Here is a 23,046-nt window from a genome sequence, read left to right as displayed (position 1 = left end):
TCGTTTAAGATCATTGGTTGTGGGGGGCTGGTTCCTGACACAGTTGGGTATGGGGTCCAGGTGTCTGGAAGGTTGCGTTGGCCTGCTAGTGGGCAGAGCCAGGGCCCAGCTGGACCCAAGGTAGGATCTGGCCTGCATTGTGAGGTGGTGATTTTCCTGCTTCTGGTGTCTGCCCCAGGGTGGGTCTAGAGGCTTGCGCAGGCTTCACGGCAGGAGGGGCCGGCGCCTGCTCACTAGGGGTTGGAGCTGGGTCTTGACTCTCTGGTGGGCGTGGCTGTGTCTAGAGGCATGTCCAGAGGCAACTGTGGACTCTTTGAGTCGTTACGAAGCCTGTCTGCGGATGGGTGGGGCTGTGCCCCCGCTCAGATAAGTTGTTTGGCCTGAGGCGTCCCAGCACCTTCACCAGCAGGCTGTTGGGCGGGGCCAGATCTTGGGCTAACGAGGTAGTGGGAGGTCCCACCTGACGCCGCCAGCGCCGCTGACGCTGCGGGAGAATGCACTCCCAAATATGGCTGCCCTGGAGCTCGGCAGCCGCCCCGCTGATTCTCCGGGAGACTCTCCAAGACCAGCAGGTAGGTCTGACCCAAGTTCCTATCAAGTGACTGCTTTTGCCCTTGTTCCTGGCGCGTGGGAGATTTTGTGTGCGCCCTTTGAGAGTGAAGTCTCTCTTTCCCCCAGTCCTATGGGGCTCCTGCAGTTAAGCCCAGCTGGTCTTCAAAGCCAAATGCTCTGGGAGCTCACCTTCCTGGTGCCAGACCCTTGAGCTGGGGAGCCTGACGTGGGGCTCAGAACTCTCACTTCTGTGGGAGTACAACTGCAATATAATTATTCTCCAATTTTTGGGTTGCCTACCCCGGGGGGTAGGGGATTTGATTATATCACCAGTCGTCCCCCTCCCCCCCCGGCCCCGCTCCTACCCGTCTCGTTGTGGTTTCTTCGTATCTGTAGCTGTAGAAGGCCTTTTCTGGTAGGTTTCAGTCTTTCTCACTGATGGTTGTTCTGCAGATAGCTGTGACTTTGGTGTGCTCATGAAAGGAGGTGAGCTTGGGGACTTTTCTACTCCATCCCCTTGGCCGCTCTCCTCTAGAGGTTGCGTCTGAATGGACTTGTGGGATGTGCTTATTTATGAGCTCCTAAAGATAGGAGCTTGTTTTATTGGAGCTTGAGTCTCTAGCCTAGTGCCTGGTAGATTGTAGGTGTGTAATAACTGAAGAGGGGAGTGACTGAATAAGTTAAGTGAGTGAGTGAATAATCTCACTACATTATCCCAGGCAAATGGTCATCCAAGCTGATTTGACATTGGCTTCACCTGTTGAAGAACTCACTGTCTTTCAGGAAAATCCACTTGGGGTCAGCTCTAGTGATCAAAAAAAAAGTTCTTTGTGTGGAATCTAAATCATCTTCCTGGTACTTTCCACCTCCTGGTTCTAGTTCTGCCCTCTGAGGGCTGACAGAATATTTTTTCTTTTCTATGACTGCTTCTTTTCTATGGTCCTCTATCTAACATTTGAAGATGGTTTTCCCTTTTCTAGGTTAAACGACCTCATTCCCTTCCCCTTCCCTCCCTATCATTCTCACCAAGTGACCATTTGTTTCTATTTGCATATCTCCAGTGACAGGGAACTCTCTCCTTTTCTAGTCTGTTTCATTTTGGGATGGCTCTTATGAGTGTTATTTCTAGCATCTTATTATTTAATGCCTCATCAGAGACTCAGCTGAGTGCATGTGAGGTCAGTTATAGCAAAATGGAAGCTCTCACACTATTATTCTTTAATACGCACCTGGTGTGGTATCTAGAGCTAAATACAGCGCTGACAAAAAAAATCCATTTCCTTAAAATATCCATTTTTGTCATTTCCTTTTCCAACTTAAGGGGAGGAGTGAACTAGAGTGACACATAGCCATTGTCAAGCAGTTTACTGTTCAGTGGAGGGCAGTGACAGGTAAACACACGATTAAGCACCTAGTGGTTAAGTGCTATGACAGGATAAGGTCAGAGTGCTCTGAGACCCAAAGGAAGGGCCCCTACTAGGTATGAGGAGGTATCAGAAGGTTTTCTGGAGGAAGGATCATCAGAAATGAGATCTGAATGAGTCATCCAGGTGAGGATGGGTGCAGGGTGTCCACGCAGGGCTGTGGAAAGAGGGGTGGGCAGAGGAGTAGCAAGAGTATTCCAGGCAGAGAGGGAGGCAGATATGAAGGTCTGGAGGTGAGAGGGGGTCTGGCACACGTGAAGAAAAGAAAGTAGTTGTTACTAAAGGGCAGAGAGGGGAGAAAGGAGAGTGGGAAAGAGATGAGAGGTGAGGCAGGAGAAATGAAGGTGATGATGATGATAATGATGAAGATGATGGTAGTGGTGATAACTCACATGTACATATTTACTCTGTGGCAGGCACTGTTCTAAGCATTTCCTACATATCAATCATATCAATTTCCTTAACCCTCACAACAGCTCTATGAGGTAGGAACACATACATGCCCATTTTATAGAGAACACTGGGGCAAAGGCAGATTCAATACTTGTCCAAGGTTCCACTGCTAGTATATTGGCAAAGCCAGGAATTAAACCCAGGCAATCTGGTTTAAGGGTCAGCATTCCTAACCATGACATATTAAGTGAATTTACAGTTTATCTTCACTGAAATGGGGAGCCATTCCTCAGCTTTGAATTGAGGAATATTGTTTCACCATCACTCCTGTACCCCAGGAGTGCTTACAGCTAGAGAGAATACAGATAATATGCAAGAGGCATGTGCTATTGCCAGCCCCACTAACAGCCTCCCAAGTTGCATCGATCCCTGTGGAGATGCTTCTCAGAAGGCAGCACCACTGCTCATGGTTGCTGAAGTTTTCCATCCCAGCTCATGTCATCCACCTGCTCTGAAAACTGTCATGGGACGAACACTGGGTTTAGACTTGAGAAGGCCACAATTCAAATCTTGGTCCCATGATTTACCAACTCTATGACCTTGGGTAAGTTACTTAACCCCTTTGAGCTTCAGTCTCCTCATTATGCAACTAAGATAGTAACCCTTATTTTGCTGGGTTGCTGTAAGGATGATTAAGATAATGCAAATAAAGTACTCAACAGAACACCTGGCACGTTGGGTAGGTACATATCCATTATCTATTAAATGAGGACTTCCAAATGGCTTTTATCAGCAATAATAAAACCAAAGGATAGATTTGGTATAAGATTGTCTTGGATTAAGAGTAGCTAAGAACTACACATTTAACTGAATTGTTAATTGTGAAAAAAATACAAAGGGCTGACCCAGCGGGAAAGGGCTAGATAATTGGCACCGGATTTCAATTAAAATTAGTCAGATGCAGAACACCGGGGACTGTTTCAAGCAAATTATTTCACAGTTGGGGGTCTTGCTGGTATGTAGCAGGGGGCAGCTGGGAAGAAACTGGGGCAGAATCCAAACAATTTCTACTTTATTTAGAGAGAATAGGGATAGTAAAATGACCAGATATATTACCAGTGAATTAAATCAATGTAGAAGGCTCCATCTTTTCTCAAGAGGGAAAAAAAAATCTATTTTTTAATTTCCTGAAGTGATATGATACAGTGAGATGGAAATTTGGGTTCTGTTGCTAACTCTGTCACTAACTTAACTCAGGCCAGCTAATGAGCCGCTGAAGAAAATAGAAGGTGCTGGACCCCACCATTTCTAGGGTCCCTTGTAGTTCAAAATTCAATGATTTCCATGGCTTAAAAATAACATCTCAAAGTATTTTACAGTTAGTAAACTGTTTTCCCACCTCGCTTTTTTTTAACTGAACAAGGTGAGATATAAACAAACAAATGTAATAAAAAACATTTACATGTATTAAGTGATCTTTATCACATATTGTGAAGGAAGCAAGGAAACTATAAATATCCCATTCAATCTTGAATTGTGAGCAGGCTGGCGTGGCTGGCATGGAGCATGAGAGAGAGAAGGGAAAAATGGTGCCAGCAGAATGCCTCTTTGAGTTTAAGAAGTTTTGTCAATAAGTGGCCGGGGGAGGGTTTTACAAAGGCATTTAATGCAGTTTGATTTGTGTTTGGGGAAGGATAACTATGGCAACAGTGAAAAGTTGGGGTTGGAGAACTAAGTAATCAAAAATAGGATGACAAGATGGGAGACTACTGCAATATTAAACATAGTAGATGATGAAGGCCTGAATTAGAAAAATAAGAATGGAATTGAGGGTGGGAAATAAGTGTAGACTTGAGAGAGGACACAGAGGGAGGTTCTATACAGCTATTCTTCTCAAATACTTCTGGGAACCAAATAGAGTTTAAATAGTATCTATAGTGTTGAGTGGATGAGAAATGGGAGATGAGAAGGTGGTTAGAGGGGTGATGATACCATTAATCAAAATGGGAACACAGGGTGGAAAGTGGGTCTGGACGAGAGGATAGTGCATTTTGTTTTAGACATGTAGAGTTTGCTGTGTCTATTGGGCATCTACAGTTTTACAGGCAGTTGGGAAATATCGATCTGAAGCTTAGAGAAATAGTTAATTTTGCTCTCTTTTTTTATTTTTTGGCCACGCGGTGCAGCATGCGGGATCCTTTTTCCTTGACCAGGAACTGAACCTCGCCCCCTTGCCCCCTCGCCCCCTGGACCACCAGGGAAGTCCCGAGAAATAGTTAATTTTAATAATCATTTTATTCTTGGTATTCCTAAGGTCAGTACCCTGATCTGACTAGACCCAGATATAGAAGAGGCTTGCTGTACAAAATGTGGCTAATAAGAGTACCCACTTCACAGAGTTGGTATAGGATAGATTAGTTAATATATATAAAATACTTACAGCAGTGTCTGGTATATAGTAAGGACATATAATTATTAACTATTACTGACCCCTTCCCCTGACACTCACAAAGTAAGAGGATGACCTGGACTAGTGTAAAATTGTATCAATAAAGACTTAGCAGGCCAAGGAGAAGTGCTAAGATTATAGGCATTGAAAGAGGAAAGCACAGTCTTAGGAGTTAGAAGACCCGAGTGTTTGTCCCATCCTGCTGTTAGCTTATTTCACTTTGGGAAGTCCCTTTTCCTTGCTGGCACTCAGCTTCTTCATCTAGAAAGAGAGCCTCACGCTAAAAATCTGAGGTCCCTTCTAGTGATTAATAAACAAATATATTCTATGCTCAATATGTATTTTGTTGACAGCTTGAGAAAAACTTTCATTCAGCATTAAACTTTTCAAACACCCTCCAGCATGTCCCAGAGTGAATGAACTATACATTGTATTTGAAGTGGAAATATCTAGTTAAGGCCCCTTCTCCTCCTGGAGGCTGTTGCACTTGGTTTCGAGTGAAAACGTTTCTGACAGTTGTTGCATAAAAGCTCAGGACCAGAATCCTCCTGGAGCAGAGGCAAAATGAAAAACTGATATTGGATATTTACATGTCTTAGCAGTTAAAATTAACATCCCTTTTAAATTTGGCTTGCTGATGCAAAAGTAAGCATATACTAAAAAAAGAAAAAGAAACCTTTAAAAATGTTTTGGTTTACCAGGACATCTGTAGAGGACTGATCATTTTGGAGTCTTTAACTGAAAATGATAAGGTGTAATTTGGCCCTCCAAACCCAACTTACTACAGGCCAAAACACAATAAATAACTTTTAGGATTCATGTGTTTTGAGTAACAAAGTAACTATCTTTATATGAATATGTAAGCAAAAATAGTTGAAACCTTATATTATATATGATATTAGTATCTCCAGCTCTGACTTCTCCCTTAAGCCTAGACTTATAAATCTGTTTGCTTACCTGATATCTCCAGTTGAATGTCCAAGATTTTTCAAACTCATCAGGCTCAAAATCAAACTCTTAATTTTTTCCTCGAACCTGTTTCTGGGGAGTTTTTCCTCTTTCAGTAAATAGTAATACCACCATCCAGCATTCAAACCACTCAACCAAGAACCTACATGCCAACCAACCTTAATTCTCTTTCCCTCCCACCTCCTGCATATAATCCATCAGCATGTCTGTTTCTAGCTCCAAGCAGTATTTCAATTTCACTCACTTTTCTCTAACTCCACCCCTATCCCCCTTGGCCAAGCCACCATTTCTCCTGGGGATACTGCAGTAGTCTCTTGACTGGACTCCCTGCTCTCACTCTGGCTCCCCCATTCTTCTCTATCCATTTTCAACCCAACAGACAAAATGATCTTTTCAAAAGGTATTTTAGATCATGCCTCTCTCCTGCTAATTTTTTTCCATTGGCTTCTTGCTGTACTTTGAATAAAATCCAAACGCCTAGCCATGGCTTCCACCCATCCCTCTGATTCCATCTCATTCCACTCTGCCTTCTTCTCTGCCCTACAGGCACAAGGACCTTCATTCTGCTTCACTTAAAGCCAGTTCCCTCCAGCCTTCGGGCCCATGTATATCCTCTGTCTTTCTGACTGTAGTGCTTTTCCCTAGCTTTTGTCACATTTGATCCCTCATTTTCACAATTCTCAGCTTAAAGCCCAATTCCTCTGAGAGCTCTTTGCTGACTACCCCATTTAAAGTAGGCTTCCAGCCTATCTTTAACATCCTGTTTTAATTTCTTATAGAACTTAGGCCCCCCTGATATTTTCCTCGTTTATCATCTCACCCACTCTACGAAAAGCTTCCAGTGAGTGGGGACTTTGTCTCTTTTACATCCATACCTCTAATACCTGGAGCACTACATAGATACCTAATGATGTTGCTTGAATTAATAAATGATTATAACTATTAGAACACATCGATTTTATTTAAATCATTAAACTTTATTTGACAACCATTTATTACCTAATTATTATGAGCCGGGTTATAATCAGAGTCCTTTTCAGAAGGAATTTGTCATCTAGGGGGAGAATGGATGATTAAACTGGACTCACTGAATCAGCATCTTTGAGAGTGAGACCCAAGAATTTTTATTTTAAAAAAAGCTGTGTCTACTTAGAGGGGTGGGATAGGGAGGGTGGGAGGGAGACACAAGAGGGAGGAGATATGGGGATATATATATATGTATATATAAATATATAATATATTTATATATAAATATAAATATATAAATATATATATATACATATATATATGTATAGCTGATTCACTTTGTTATAAAGCAGAAACTAACACACCATTGTAAAGCAATTATAATCCAATAAAGATGTTAAAAAAAAAAAGCTGTCTAATGACAGATGATCAGTCAGATGTGAGCACCTCTCATGGAAATGTAGGTCTTTGTTCTCCTATGCACTCTTGCTGGCCCTTCATTCATGCTAAATTTGATTTCTACCTCCAGTTGTGCTGTGACTGCTGATTTACAAACTCTCTGGCCCTTTGGGGTTCTATCACCAATTAGGACTTGGCAGAATGGCTCGGGAACTTCCTTTAAGACATACTTTGGAAAGGAACACATGAACATGAGAACGGTGACCCATGTAACCCACGACTGACCCATCCTCTTCATTCCAGGGCTCTGTCCACCGTACTGCACTTTTTGCACAGGTCTCTGTCGATACCCGTGTCTCTCAGAACCGTGTTGGGCTGTAGGTATCACGGTGGAGGTGTCTTTGAAGCCCGCACCCCCTCAATGCCCTTGAAAACATTGTTGCTGAAGAATCACTCACCTCCACATCACTCAAGTGCCAAAAGTGCTCAGGCAAAGGGTCAAACTCTGGGGCGCGAGGCTAAATTCTTGCCCTCAAGATCTGCTTCTCACCTCACCCTCCAAGCTCTCTGTTCTGGGATAGATGTGTGTGTGATTACAGACTGACAGATTCCCTTAGGTTGGGGTCAGATTTGAAGCTGAGGTCTTTCTCTGATGAATGGTGGTAATAAAAGCAGCCTTCTGAGTTTGCTCAGCATATCCTCCCCTTTGAAATCAGTGCACTGATTGCAAGTATTCAATTATTTTAAAAAAACTTAGTTTTCTGGGTTTCTTTTTTTTCTTTATTGGGATATAGTTGCTTTACAATGCTGTGTTAGTTTCTGCTGTACAGTGAAGTGAATCAGCTATATGTATACCTATATCCCCTCCCTCTTGGACCTCCTCCCACCCATCCCACCCATCTAGGTCACTGTAGAGCACCAAGCTGAGCTCCTTGTGCTATACAGCAAGTTCCCACTAGCTATCTGTTTTACACATGGTAGTGTATATATGTCAGTCCCAATCTCCCAGTTCATCCCACCTTCCCTTCCCCCACTCCCCGAGTCCACACATCCGTTCTCTATGTCTGCGTCTCTATTCCTGCCCTGCAAATAGGTTTATCTGTACCATTTTCTAGATTCCACATGTATGCATTAATATACGATATTTGTTTTTCTCTTTCTGACTTCACTCTGTATGACAGACTCCAGGTCCATCCACATCTCTACAAATGACCAAATTTCGTTACTTTTTATGGCTGAGTAATATTCCATTGTATATATGTATGACATCTTTCTCCATTCATCTGCTGATGGACATTTAGGTTACTTCCATGTCCTGGCTATTTTAAATAGTGCTGCAATGAACATTGGGGTGCATGTATCTTTTTGAATTATGATTTTCTCAGGGTATATGCCCAGTGGTGGGATTGCTGGGTCATATGGTAGTTCTATTTTTAGTTTTTTAAGGTAGAATCTGAATAATTTTTAAGTGAACACGTATTGTAAGAACAATTTTAAAGTTATTGAAAAAGTTTTAACTATTGAATTTGAGGTTTGTGTTACTTTGACAAAAAAAAAAGAGCTACTAAGGAAGATTAAAAATATCGTAATGTTTATAGGAAAACTGAGTAAATTTGAATAATCAAATTTTCAAACATTATATAAATCCATTCGGTATTTACTGAGTATCTTCATTGTACTAAGTTTTGGGGATGCACTGGGGGGAAAAGCAATGCTTCTGCCCTCAGTGACCTAGAATCTACCAGAAATTCTCAACTGGGTATGGAAATGTGGGGAAGAGTTAGGTATTTTTTGTTCTTAAAATGTCAGAGTTTGGGATCAGCATTGGCGTTAATCATGCAAGGCTCAGGCATGTTAAGTCCTGCAAACTCTGGCACAGTCATACACAGTGAAAAACTGTCTTTCCAAAAATGCAATAGCACCTGCAATAAGAAATACTGGATCGACACCATTTTTCATATAAATATGCTAATTCCAAATGAACCTTAATGAGATTATAGGGTTTGTGAAAGAGGTTCTTGGTCTCCCCACTCCCCGCTCTGTCGACCTCATTAATAAGCATTAAAATCAGTTTTAAAGGAAGGAAAAAAACTGTCTCCAGAGACACCCCTGTCAAATGGTCCATTTCTAAAGCATCTGAAAGACTTGAGTAGGAATAAGGTGCTAATGGAATTATCTTGGTCAAAATCCATTAACACAAAACTCAAACTCTGGCTGCTGCAGGCAGGAATCCCCTGATGTTTGTTTCACTATAGCTCCTCAGGATAATGATATTCTTTTGTGTTTGGGCTTGTGTGTATCTTGGCATCTGACTGTTGTCCATAATTACATCTTAGCGTTTATCTTACCTATTTCTCACCTAAAAATAAGCTCATCATGTCACTGTCTAAAAGCTCCCAGAAACAGTTTTTCTGAGTTCAAGCAAACTGTATCAAGGACTCTTAAATCTTCTCTTTCCAATTGTTTCACCAGCCAAATCAAAAGGAGGAGATCTGCACAGACAAAAATGTTGAAAATTGAACTGTATTTACCACTTTCATTGAGAAATGATATTTATTAATCTATTTTCCCTTCAAAATATGTTTTACTTTTGTTCTTTCTTTTCTAATTTACTACCTTAGCCCTAAGTCTTGATCTAGACTGTTGCAGCAAACTCCCTCCCAACTATTTGTTTTGAAAAATTCAAAATACAGAAAAATTGAAAGAACAGAACAATGAAACTCCATATTTTCATCAAGATTTAACAGGTGCTAATATTTTGGCATGTTTACTCTCTCTCTCTCCCTCCTTCTCTCTCTCTCCCTCCTTCTCTCTCTCTTTCTTTGCCTACCTGTCTGTCTCTTTCGATTGATACCTATCTATCTATCTATCTATCTATCTATCTATCTATCTATCTATCTGGCTCAGAAGAGAGAAGAGACACACACATAAACACACACACCTTTTTTTCTGAACCATTTGAAACATGTGGCAGACATCAGGTCGCTTCCAACCTAACATACAGCAAAACAACTCCTCAATGTAAAGATATTTGCTATATAACCACATTACCATTGTTACACCTAAGAAAGCTAATGATAATTCTATATGATCCAATATACTGTACCTATTCAAATTTCCTTAACTGTCCTCAAAACGTCTTCTATAGATTTTTTTCTCTTCAATTGAAGATCAAAGCAAGGTTTTCTTCCTTCCTTCCTTCCTTCCTTCCTTCCTTCCTTCCTTCCTTCCTTCCTTCCTTCCTTCCTTCCTTCCTTCCTTTCTTTCTCTCTCTCTTTTTCTTCTCTTTCTTTTTCTTTCTCTCTTCTTCCCTCCCTCCCTTCTTTTCTTTCTCCCATCCTTCCCTTCCTCCCTTCCTCCCTCGCTTCCTTCTTTCCTTCCTTTTCTTTTTTGAGTTCAGGCCAGATGCTTATAGACTGTTCCACATTCTAGATTTGTCTAATTGTTTCTTCTTGATCAGAATCAGGTCAAATATTTTGTCACAAAATCTTGTGAGTAATATTGTCTACTTCTCACTGTATCACATTCCAAGGACAAAATGTGAGATTGTCTCACTATTGGTGATACAAAGTTTGGCCCCTTGGTTAAGGACCACCAGATCTCTCCATTCTAAAGGCACCTTTGTAAACACAAATCTGTGGGGTGATTTTTGAAACCATGTGAATATCCTTTTTCCAATAAACTTTCATTCAATTTTTTTTTTTTTTTTAGCATCTACTGACTATGCTTGCCTGAAACAATTATTTTATTGAGGGTTGGAAAATGGTAATTTTCTAATTCTCTGTTTTTTCTAGAATCATTAGCTGGTAATCTAATGATTACGTGTAGAAAGATTATCTAAATAAAAAGACGGAGGTAATTCAATTTACTTACTCTTCTTGTGTGTTGTTTTAATTTTCATTGTCCTTTAATGTTTTATTATTATTTTTTAAGGCATAGAAATAACTCAGGCTCATTTCAAATAATTAAAACAATACAGAAGAACAACAAATAAATTAAGTATCTCCTTTCTACTCTAACTTTTAGGTAACCACTGATAATAAATTAAATATATGACTTCTACACATTTTTTTCCACACATATATAAATAATATCCCCAGCTATATTCCTGATGTCTAGAATAGTACCTGGTACATCCAAATGATGGAATATACTGTATTTATTGGAAAAAAAATCTGTGTATAAGTGGACCCGTGTAGTCCAAATCCATGTTGTTCAACGGTCGACTGTATATAGGTACACAAGCACATATATTTACCTCCAAATATAGTTATTATTTTAAAAAATAAATCAACTGACACTGTATTGTATAATTTGCTTTCTTTTTCCATTTAAATTACCTTTTTATGAATAAATGTCACCAACTAGACCCTAAGCCTCATGAGGGTGGTTCCAGCCATTGTTTTAATCCACATGTATTCCTAGGATGTGGCACAAATTCCCTTCCTCACAAACTATTATGGAGGGTGATTGCAATTACATGTGCCTGATGAATTTCTTCCTTTTCTCTGAAGAGGACTTGAGAGTCCTATTCCTCTAAAAAAAGCATTATTAACCAGCTTACCAAAAAATTGGTGGCCAATTCCAGTGGCTAATAACGAAAAGAAGACAAACTAGAAAAGAAAGTGATGAGATGAGAATGAGTGGAGGAGATATGCAGGACCCTGACAAAGAGGCAATCAGCTTTCCTTGTAGGGTGGGGTTTTCTATTGCTGGAGCTGCCATCTTGAATGTAGCCTCTTTTGGGAAGTGGTAGCTGGACCACACAAAATGTAGCCTTAACTCTGAGTCAGTGATTTTCTTAAAAAGTTTCTTTCTGGTCATTTGGAGAACTGGAAGAAGCAACAGAATCAGTTCAAAACTCTTCTGAAAAGACAAACTGCATAAAATCAAAGGAGTGAGGAAGAACGGCTTCTTCTGGAATTACCTCTCCTTCCTCACTTCCTTTGTTCCTTTAAGCATATATCAGGGCTTCATAAATTAGCCAAGGCTGTGTGCGGTCTTTTACCATCAATCGCAAGTGAATATTGTAAGCATCAGAAAATTTTCCATTTACACAGTCAGGGAGGTATTTTCAGTCATTTAAATCTTTTCTAATTACTAACCAATTCCCTCCTTCCAGCCCTCCCAATTTAGCACACAGAACCCAGCTCCCTACAGAAAACAACTCCCCAGCAAAGTCTAAGTTTCCATGGTTAGTTGCCAGAGCTCTGGATGTGAACAGAGCCAAAAAGCCACACTCCCATAGTTAGAGAAAAATCATCAAGAAATCAGGTTTCACCGCCATGGTGCAGTTCCTAGCACAGTGTAAATGCTCAGTAAATAATGGGAAGGAGGGAGAAAGAATCAGGAGATGAGACAGAAAAGAGAGAGAGACTAAAGAGGGAAGAAATCCAGTGAAATCGGCTTTCCTTAAACTGTGACCAGAAATTTAAATGTGGAAGGAGCTTACTAATAAAGATAATACTAGTACTGGAATATTGAGCAAGAGGGTACTGGGTACTCTGCTGGGCTTGTTATTGCAAATTCTCCCAAGAACTTTGCTGAGCTTAACTTTTACAGGAGGAAACTGAGGCACAGAGAGGTTAAAAGCTTCCAAGCCAGCAGAGCTGGGATAAGAGCTCCAGTCTGTGATATACTAACTGCCTGCTTTCTCCCCTACACTTAAGCTGCCTTCTCCTCCTATAATACATACTGGCTGCCTCTAGCCTCAGGCTGCAGGCGACACTCTGTGACAGGCACCGGTGCCAGAGTGCTGCTCAGTGGATGCCTCCCCCCTCCCCGCCATCCCCTACACCACGTACCACAAAAGGATGCCTTCTAACAGCCGCCCCAGCTCCGGCAAGTACCTGTGGGCCACTGTGCCTTTCCATCTCCTTAAACCGCCCCCTCTAGGCATGTTGTCACAGGCCTGCTTTCTAGGGGTTGCTCCTTCAGCCCCCATTGGTCAGTGCAGGGGCCAGCCCCCCTTAGCAGCTCCCCCACTTTGGGCATTAAGGAGAGCTCGACTCCTCCCACTGCCACCCCCGCCCCAGCATCTCAATCAATGTCAAAGCCTTTTATGTTCCTGTGGCCAAGTTCAGCGCCTCCCCACCCAGTTCACTCCTTGAACTGTACTCTCCATTTGGGCTGGTTCCATGAAAGGCTGGCTGCAGGCTGACCGCTTCAGGCTCTGCCACATCTTGAGAGAACGACCAGCATTAACTCAATAAGGGGTGTGGGAGGTGGGAGAAGGAGAAGCAGCCCTGGAGCTGTCTGAAACCCAAACTCCCAAACTCCATCCGCTGCCCTAGGAGTTGCCAGCATCAGAGTAATATATACAAAACTAGCCTTTGCTGTTCTTGGCACTGGTAGTTCCGTAGAACCCAGACATGTAATTCCAGATTCTTTAAAATCTCCTTCCTCTATCTTTTTCCTTCACCATTTAGCATTGCATGCAGTTTTCTATTGCAGTTTTCTCTTTGGCCAAATACCTAGCCACCTGGAAACGATACCACATCCACTGCCCTGTAGAGGTGGAATCCCTTGATTCTCCGTTTCTTGCTCTCCCCCCTCGTCCTTTTCCTTCCTCCCCCGTCAGGCTCTCACCTCCGTGATCCTCTCCTGATCTCTCTGCAGCTGCATCTGTGACTGCATTCCCTCGGCTTCCCGGTTCCTTACCTTTCCTCAGTGGCTGTCTCTATTCCCGCCTCCTGCTGCTGACCCCTCTCGCCTTTCTCCTACCCCCTCCCTCTGCCTGACCTGCTTTCTTACTACATCCTTCTTTCGCTGCTCTGGTTGATTTCCTCCTGCTCCTTTGGGAGGACAGCCTATGACTTATTGTGTCTACCACCTAATGCAGAGTTTCTGGAATTGGTTGCCCCTTTGAAGTCCAAACTGACTTGCTTCAAGAGCCTATAATTATGCTAATAAAAAAAAATGTTCTCATTCCAACATTAATAAACTGAAACATTGAGTTAGCTGTCAAATGCTGGCGAACCAGAGGAGCTTGCTCTTGGACTGAAATAAAATTCTTTGCTCCCATTTTGAGATGCCATCTCAGGCTGTCTTGTTTATATTTAATGCTCTGTGACTCTAAGTCAAAGACAAGGCTTAAGCCAGGGTTTTTCTACATTGGGCTTCCGGGGAAGCTCCCTAGGATTTATAGGGCCATGGAGCTGCTGTACAATATTTTTTTTAAACCCATTTGTTCTTGTCTAATGTAGAGCCCTGCTATATATCAAGGAACTGATTGAATGCTCACACTCCTTCTTAAAATTGTTGTCACACGCTGAATGTTCTAGATTCCAAGTTTGCCTCCTCATTTGCCCCTTGTTCCTTACCTAGTACCAGCCAGTCAACAGCTTAACTTTGAGCTTTTGAGCATGTGCATAGCTCAAGGTTTACATCCCCTCCATGGTAACCTTCATTTCTTACCCATCCTTTGTCAACAAGCATGAAAACATCACTGCGTTGATATAATTTTAGTATGAACCTCAGGTACAAAATACAGGGTTGAAAAGCACTTGGGGAAAAGTCACACTGGAGACGTGAAATGACGGATCGAAAACTATGAATATTAGATTAGATTATGCTTGCACGCCACCCATTTGCAGGGAATGTATCTGTTCTAAATATTGCTTGTCCTCAAAGTAAGGTATAATGAGAAAGTCAGGTAAACTAGGAAAAAAGTGTGGTTTTTTTTTTTTTTTTGATGAATAGGAGACAAAATAAATGTGCATAAAAGCATAAATCACTAAGAAAAAGTATGTGGAATTGTACAATGTGCTTTTCAGGATAATGCATGTAAAAGTATGTGTTGTATGTATGAAAAGTGACCTTTTTGTTTTCTTTTCTGCTGGCTTGTGGGTGTCTGGCCATGTAAACTCCCTTTCTGCAGCACTAATCCACTTTAGGATTAGTAAATGGGTGGGGTTCGCAAAGCAAAAAGCTTGTATTTGGCTTTCTGCCATCTAGAAATTCCTGCCTAATCTTGATTTTTATTAATAGCTGTGTGCAAAAAACCCAAAACACACAAAAACAAACCCAGTTAACTTTCATATTTACTTAAAGTAAATTGTTCTGCAATTATTTATGTGTGTATATGTATATTCACATATATATCCTATGTATCAAAATATAGATAGGTTAGGATAATTCACTATTTCAGATTAGTGCTTTTACGTTCTGATAGGTGGCAAAATCCAGGGATAGTGTATTTTCAAGAATACTCAGTGGATGTGGCTCTAGCTTCTTTACCAGTTAGCTTTGGAATTTTGTGCTTTACTTCATTTATTAAACAAACAAATGAACAAACAAATATTGTTCAAGGGAGTCCATGAAGTCCTACTCAGAGTTATGACTCTGTGACTCAATCATGTGGTTAAAAAAAATATATATGTATATATAAAATTATAATATATATATTATATATATTAAATATAATTATATTATATATATTAAAGTTAAAGTTTTCATGCAAAGAACTCAACATGTATCCATACTATTAAGTGCTGATAATAATTGGTATTTCATTTGTTTTTAAACCATGAGTGTTTTTCTTAAATTGTCTTTATCGTTTATTTATTTTATTTTTATTTTTGGCTGCGTCGGGTCTTAGTTGCGGCGCACGGGCTCTTCATTGCGGTGCGCAGGCTTCTCTCTAGTTGTGGCATGTGGGCTCCAGGGCCTGTGGGCTCTGTAGTTGTGGCGTGTGGCCTCCAGAGTGTGTGGGCTTTGTAGTTTGCGGCACATGGGCTCTAGCTGAGGTGCGCGAGCTCAGTAGTCGTGGCACGCAGACTTAGTTGCCCCGCGGCAGGCATGTGGGATCTTAGCTCCCTGACCAGGGATCGAACCTGCGTCCCCTGCATTGTAAGGCGATTCTTTACCACTGGACCACCAGGGAGGTCCCGGTATTTCATTTTGAGGAATTGTTTTCCTTTCTCCCCCTCCCTCCCTCCCTCCCTTCCTTCCTTCCTTCCCATATCAATGGGGGCAGTGTAATAGAGGGGAAAGAGTATGGGTTTTGTCCATGCAGATTTAGGTTTGGAATTTTGGCACTGTTCCTTACCACTGTGTCATCCTGGGCAGGTGACCTGCTCTGAGACTCCATTTTCACATCTACAAAGTGATGATAGGAATATCTACTTCAAAAGAGTTGTAGAATCATATTGGTTGAATAAGATGATACATATAAAAACCTACTCAATGGATGGTGCAACTTACTTTTAATATGGAAAGCTGGAAAATATACCTGCTTTATTTAACATCCTTTTAAAGAATAAACCAACAGAGGTAGCTTTTTTGGTCTGAACCCTCTGAAGACTCTTTACATCATATCATCTATGACTGTAACCTCTACTCAAGAGTTGTAGGACCAAGACATCTGTGAGGATTCTATGGGTACTAGAGAAATATGAATCCACATTAGTCTGAACCATACAAAATTGCCAATATTTGACATGACCTACAAAAATGGCAATTTCGTATGGTTCAACCTAATACCACTACTGATACCATTAAAAGCACATTTCAACTTTGTACTTTTTAATGTGAATGTCATATAAATTTTTTAAATTGGGTTCTTTTGGGTTATTTCCTGGTTAAAAATATTTAATGAGTAAAATTCATGTCATTTGTTTTTTACATTAAGGAAGAAATGGTAGAATAAGTCTGCTTGGTTCTTTTCTTCAGAGTAGTTTTAGAAGGTTCAAATTTTGAGTTTGTGAAAATTTCAGCCTCAGGCATTGGGGGAAGGGACATTAAAATCCATATGTATTTTTGGATGTTAAGGAAAAGAGCAAATCTTTTTTTTTTTTTTTTAATTATTATTTATTTATTTATTTATTTAATTTTTGACTGTGTTGGGTCTTCGTTTCTGTGCGAGGGCTTTCTCTAGTTGCGGCAAGTGGGGGCCACTCTTCATCGCGGTGCGCGGGCCTCTCACTATCGCGGCCTCTCTTGTTGCGGAGCACAGGCTCCAGACGCGCAGGCTCAGTAGTTGTGGCTCACGGGCCCAGCCGCTCCGTGGCATATGGGATCCTCCCAGACCAGGGCCCGAACCCGCGTCCCCCGCATTGGCAGGCAGACTCTCAACCACTGCGCCACCAGGGAAGCCCCAAGAGCAAATCTTTGACTATTTTAAGAGAACAACATTAAGATTGTCAGCTAATGAGCTGAAACTTGTTCTGACTGTGATACATTACTAAGCAAAGATTAGAGGAAATTAGTATAACAGAGAAAGAGAGACCCTTTTTTTTTTTTTTTTTTTTTTTTTCCCTTTTGCTACATATGTGGGAGAGACGGAGGATTGGGAGTGCGTAGGAGAAGTGTTGAGAGGATATGTGGGAGAATAATTGTTTAAAATGTTCAAAGGGAACTAAAATGAAGATAGGAAAATGTACGCTGGGGTACAGGTTTCCAAAAGCAGCTACTCAGACAAGTGCTTCCAATGCTGTCATCAGCACTAGTAACTTTTGAACTTCCATCTGTGCTGTCTGCTGGGCTGGGAATACTCTGTCTTCTTGACAGCCACAGGTGATCCTGTCACCCTGGCCTTGGGGAGCCCAATTCAAATCCTTCTTCTTCTAAGAAATTCTCCCTAGCAAGTAAAGGGAATTTACATCCTCTGTCATCAAAACTAAAGCAAAGAAAAGTACTTCTGTTTCTTCTAACTCTCTCTTCCCAAGTGTTCTGTAAATGGTTTATGCTTGTGTCTAGTAGCAATGTGTGGGCTAGGAAGTATATTTATACATCTGACATGGCCTTAAGACCATCTAGTCTACATTTATTGAATGTCTATAACTTGCCAGAGGCTGTGCCATCTACTGGAATCAATAAAAATAAGATTTGGATTTGCTATCAGAGAGATCACAGCCTTATTCTGTGATCTACACCTTTGAAATGTAAAAATGTCCTCGTGCTATGAAGGACTCTACTATGTTTCTGAAATTCTTTCCTCGGGAATATTGGGAATCCTTTAATTCCACCATTTGAGAGTCATTGCTCTAGCTTTAAGCTTGTTATACTATTAAAATCTTAGTATAGTTGCAATAACACTTTGCCGTTTTCCTAACATTCAACTTCAATGTGAACTGCTGCATCTGATTTCTTTCAAGAAATAGAAGTAGGTTTTCACTGAGGGGGTGACAGGAGGAGCATGAGGACACTAGAATCCTAGGTACACACAGAGTGTGAGGAGGGAGAGTTCATGGACCAGAAGTGTGGGAAATGGACCAGAGGTTAGCTTTTGCCTGGCCGGAGCGATGTCGCTGGGCTGGGACGGGATGATCACCGGAAGGCCAGTGTTCAAGGCTGGCTCACAGAGCTGTGAACACTAGGACTGCTGATGGCACTGTCAAAGAAGGCAGGACCACCTACTACCCGCCTCTGTGTCAGGCAGCATGCTGGGTGTTCTATCCCTAGCACAATTTAAGCCCCATAACAATTCTTTGACGTAGGAGTCCGCCCTATTTTGTAGACGAGAAGATTTAGTTCAGGGAGGCTAAGTAATTGTCCAAAGGTCTCAGAGCCAGTTAGCAGTAAAGCAGGGTTCAACTATCTCTCTGGTTCCAAAGCCAACATTTTTCCTTCAGTTTGCTCTTTGGGAAATAAAGGAATCTAGTCAACTTTAAAGGCCAAATGCTATTCCAAGGGAAATAGTTTTGAATGAATGGCCACTTGAGGACCAGTTTATGACACACCAGATGAAGACAACTTGAATGTGAGAACCAATTTTATTTCCAACATTTTCAAGAGTAGAAACAAATACTCGCAATCGGATATCCTCTGCAGGGATGCTCTCTCCCAAGCCCTGTGGGTAGTCAGCTGACCTCCTGCTGACTAACTACAATGGAGTGAAATGACACCCTATCACTCTGCCCACCTACTTAGCACAGGGAAGAGCTACAGTAAATGTTTCATAACATGAGAAAATGGAGACTCGATGAGACTGAGTGATTTGTTCAAGATTACTTAGGTGTTATGTGGTAGAAACAGGATTTGAAAACAAACCTGTTAGATTCACAAACTCTTGCTTTTAGCTAGTGCCTCTTTGAGTTCTGATACATTTTCTGGGGCAACACAAATAAGTCTGCATTCATTTCTACAGAAAGGCCTTGCAAATGCTTTAACAACATAACAACAAGGAGCCAGCATTTATCAAATCCTTCCATGTGCCAAATGTGACACTAAACGTACATGCATTATTTTGATTCTTTTCCCTAACAGCCCTATAAGTAGGCACAGTCATCATTTTGTCGATGAGGAAACTGAGAAAGAGAAGTAAATTGCCCAAGTTCACAATTATAAGTCCAGATTCAGAATCCAGATCCACTTTTTTTCCTTTGTGTATATGTCAATACTTTTATTTTTTATCTTGTAGAGGTAGTTATAACTTTTAAAGTAGTATATAAATGAACATAGGTATAAGCCAGCCAGAACAAAATAATTAGTATGTATTTAAAGGAATTAGATTTTTTTCTTTTTTTCCAGCTTAGAATAAGAGTTTCTATAACACAATAATCACCTACATCATAGATTCTTTTGAACCAAATGGCAACTACATATATATATAGAAGACAAGTACTGATGCATTAGAGGTACTGAAAACACCTCCTTTGATGCGATTACTTAGGATTGTAAAAATAAGTATCATCTGATATCTGGTTGCTAAATAAAAGAGCTGGAGGGCTAAATAAATGGGGGAGTCACTGTACCCACTTTCCTGTTTCCAGCTTTTAGGGTTGCAAGTTTATTTATAGGTTTAACATATACAGTCCCATACCTACTATTTCTTTTTCAATAACTTCTGGATGGTAGCTTTAAAAAAACTTTAAAGCTTGAGCTCCTTCTGAATTTCCCAAGTGTTTCTGCACTTTTTTTTTTCCAAATGGGACTCCTTGTCAGGGTTCAGCTTTACTTTTATAAGTTCTGTAATACTATTCTCTCCCATGGTACAGGGAACACTGAGGAATACTTCTTCATTTATTCCATAGAGGTCCACAATTGGTAGAAACTGGATGGGTCTCAAAATACTTTGTGTTAAAATATCTTGTGCTAAATCAGCTACAGATAGGCCAGTGGCCCAAGAAGTAGTTAACCCTTGAACAACATGGGGTGAGGGAGGAGTTAGGGGCCCTAGCACTCTGTGAAGTTTAAAATCCACCTACAACCAACAGTCGGGCCCTCCATGTATGTGGTTCCTCCGCGTCCATGGTTTTGTATCCAGGAATTCAACCAATCCTGTGTAGATAATGTAGTACCGTAGTATTTACTGTAGAAAAAAATCCGCATATAAGTAGACTGGCAAAGTTTAAATGTGGGGGCTTCCCTGGTGGCGCAGTGGTTAAGAATCCGCCTGCCAGTGCAGGGGACACAGGTTTGAGCCCCGGCCCGGGAAGATCCCACATGCCGTGGAGCAACTAAGCCCATGCGCCACAACTACTGAACCTGTGCTCTAGAGCCCACGAGCTGCAACTACTGAGCCCATGTGCCACAACTACTGAGTCCATGTGCCACAACTACTGAAACCCACGTGCTTAGAGTCCATGCTCTGCAACAAGAGAAGCCACCACAATGAGAAGCCTGCTCACCACAATGAAGAGTAGCTCCCGCTCGCCACAACTAGAGAAAGCCCGCGTGCAGCAATGAAGACCCAATGCAGCCAAAAATAAATTAAAAAAAAAAAAAAAGAATGTGACTGTTTTAAAGAGGGTGTAGTCAACAATGTCAGTTACTTCTAAGGGGAGAAGACAAAAAATTGGAGGCTAAAAACATTCATTAGATTTATTCATTAAGAAAGTCACGAATGATCTTAATGAGAACAGTTTAACTGGAGTTGTGAATATAGAAGATGCATTGCAATAGTTTGAGTCAAGAATGGTAGGTGAAGAGAGGACATAGAAAATTAAAAAAAAAAAAGTTTAAACCTGTGTTGTTCAAGCATCACCTGTATTGCCTTTCATTTCAATAGCCTCACAGGCATAAGCTATCACTTCTTTGCGGATATTTTTCCACTGCACATGATCTTTATCAGTTCCTAAATCTGGGTTCAGAGTCTTCAAAGCAATCAGCAGTGTTAACTCCACACAGGAGCACTTGAGTCTCCACGCTCTCCAAGGATCCACCCATGACAGCTGTCAGGGTGGATATCAAGCTTCTGCCCATCAAGGAAGGGAAATGGGGAGTGTCCAGATTACAGCCACTTCCAATAACACAGTTTGGGAAATTCATTCAACTTCCAAGCTACATAAGATAGCCAGTGGATTAGAAACAATAATCATTTTGCCACAAGGACTGGATTGGATAATATGGGAAATCATTAAAGATAGTCACATTCCAATGGATCAAATTAAGGTGTATTTCTCCTTTTTCCTGGTGTGCATCTGCTGTGATAATCACTAAATTGGAGATTGCAGTGACAAGATAATCTTTGCTGGAAACAACATTTGGCATTTTCATAAAAGGACTGCCAAGTTCAAGATCTAGTGTCTCACCCTTCAATTTGCCTGCATCAACATCCACAAAGGCAAGTTCATCATTCAAGCCTTCTAAAAATTGGTGATAGCACGGGCCATGCCAACCGATCCACTTCCTATAAGGGAGACCTCATTGTGAAGAATGACCTTCTTGGAGGTGAAATTCATCATAAATTCACGGGCAACAGGGGTGAAGGTCCAGCAGAATGCCTGTCGCCTGCAGGGGACACTAAGCCACCCCCAGGTGAAGAAAAACTCCCGCATTGCCTGCTCTCCGGCTGACCCTTAGGGCTCCCTGGGCCCAGTTCATGTCTGCTCATGCAAGAGGTGGAGGAAGAGATTGGAGGAAGCCTCTGAAAGTTTACCATCCCCCTCATCTTGTTACTGAGCAAGGTCACGCCCACCACTCAGGGGCCTCCAGAAAGGACTTCCCCCATGTGCTCAGACTCAGGCAGTCAAGGAGCTTCTTCTCTAGCATGTGAATCCTGGAGTGACCCTTTTACAAACCTGTGTTGGCTTCCATATTTGACATGCATAATAAACCAACCCAGGTCCCTGGAATTATTTATTTTCTATTTTTTAGTGTGGATACCAAGTCATACCCACACTTTCTGACTGCAGAACCAACAAGCTTAAGCATCACTATAGCTAATCCCATCTCCCTTGATCTCATCCTCTTCAGGACATCCCAATTTCTCTTTCACCCTCTAATATATCTTGTACACTAATCCTAGTCTGTTGCTTCTTGATTCCTTTATAAAAATGCAGCAACTAGAATGGAACATATAACCCTAGGAAGGGTCTAACCAATGTGAAGGCCAGAAGCTTGTCCCCTTTCTAGGCACCAGGACCATATTTCTGTAAATAGGTTCCAGGTAAATATTTTGACATCATCATCAGATGGCTACCTTGGGGTCACCTAAAACCACAAGATCTTTTGCTAAGGAGATGCTGCCATATGTCTCCATTCTAAATTGGTGCAATTAATTTTGGGAACTGTATTCTCCCAGACTGTCTGCCTTAGTAAGGGATTTTGTATGTGTGGTAAACCTAAGCAGCCAACAGGTATTTATAGGGTTTGTGGCAGTAGTTTGGTTCCTTATGGCTACTTATTAGATTAATACCTCTTGAACCTCAGTTTTTTTTTTTTTTTTCCATTTGAAAATGGGAAAAGAATATATTCCCTGCTAATGTCATGGGAGGTTCAAATGAGATAATGCACAAAATGTAAGGTGATGTTATTATCACAGATAATCTAGGTTTTAATAGCACACCAGAAAGGTAATTATAACTGCTAAACCCATAATCACAGAAACTGTAGCCCACAGGTCCTTTAACTATCCCAAACATAAGATCATCTATCCAGATTTTAACAAGGAAAACATTTTTACTATTACTTTTTTCCCCATTTAAAGGTGTTCCAAGTTGGCTTTCATTG

The 23,046-nt window shown here is 41.2% G+C and overlaps 1 protein-coding gene and 1 pseudogene across 11 annotated transcripts in view; both read right to left on the bottom strand.

Annotated features, from left to right (window-relative positions):
- DLG2 (discs large MAGUK scaffold protein 2) overlaps positions 1 to 23,046 on the bottom strand; it is a 949,517-nt gene that overhangs the window by 325,875 nt on the left and 600,596 nt on the right. The window lies entirely within an intron of this gene.
- On the bottom strand, positions 19,964 to 21,872 carry LOC137771319 (L-lactate dehydrogenase A-like 6B; annotated as a pseudogene).

Source organism: Eschrichtius robustus, chromosome 11 (genome assembly GCF_028021215.1).
Source record: "Eschrichtius robustus isolate mEscRob2 chromosome 11, mEscRob2.pri, whole genome shotgun sequence".
NCBI lineage: Eukaryota > Metazoa > Chordata > Mammalia > Artiodactyla > Eschrichtiidae > Eschrichtius > Eschrichtius robustus.
This window is presented reverse-complemented; position numbering and strand designations above follow the sequence as displayed.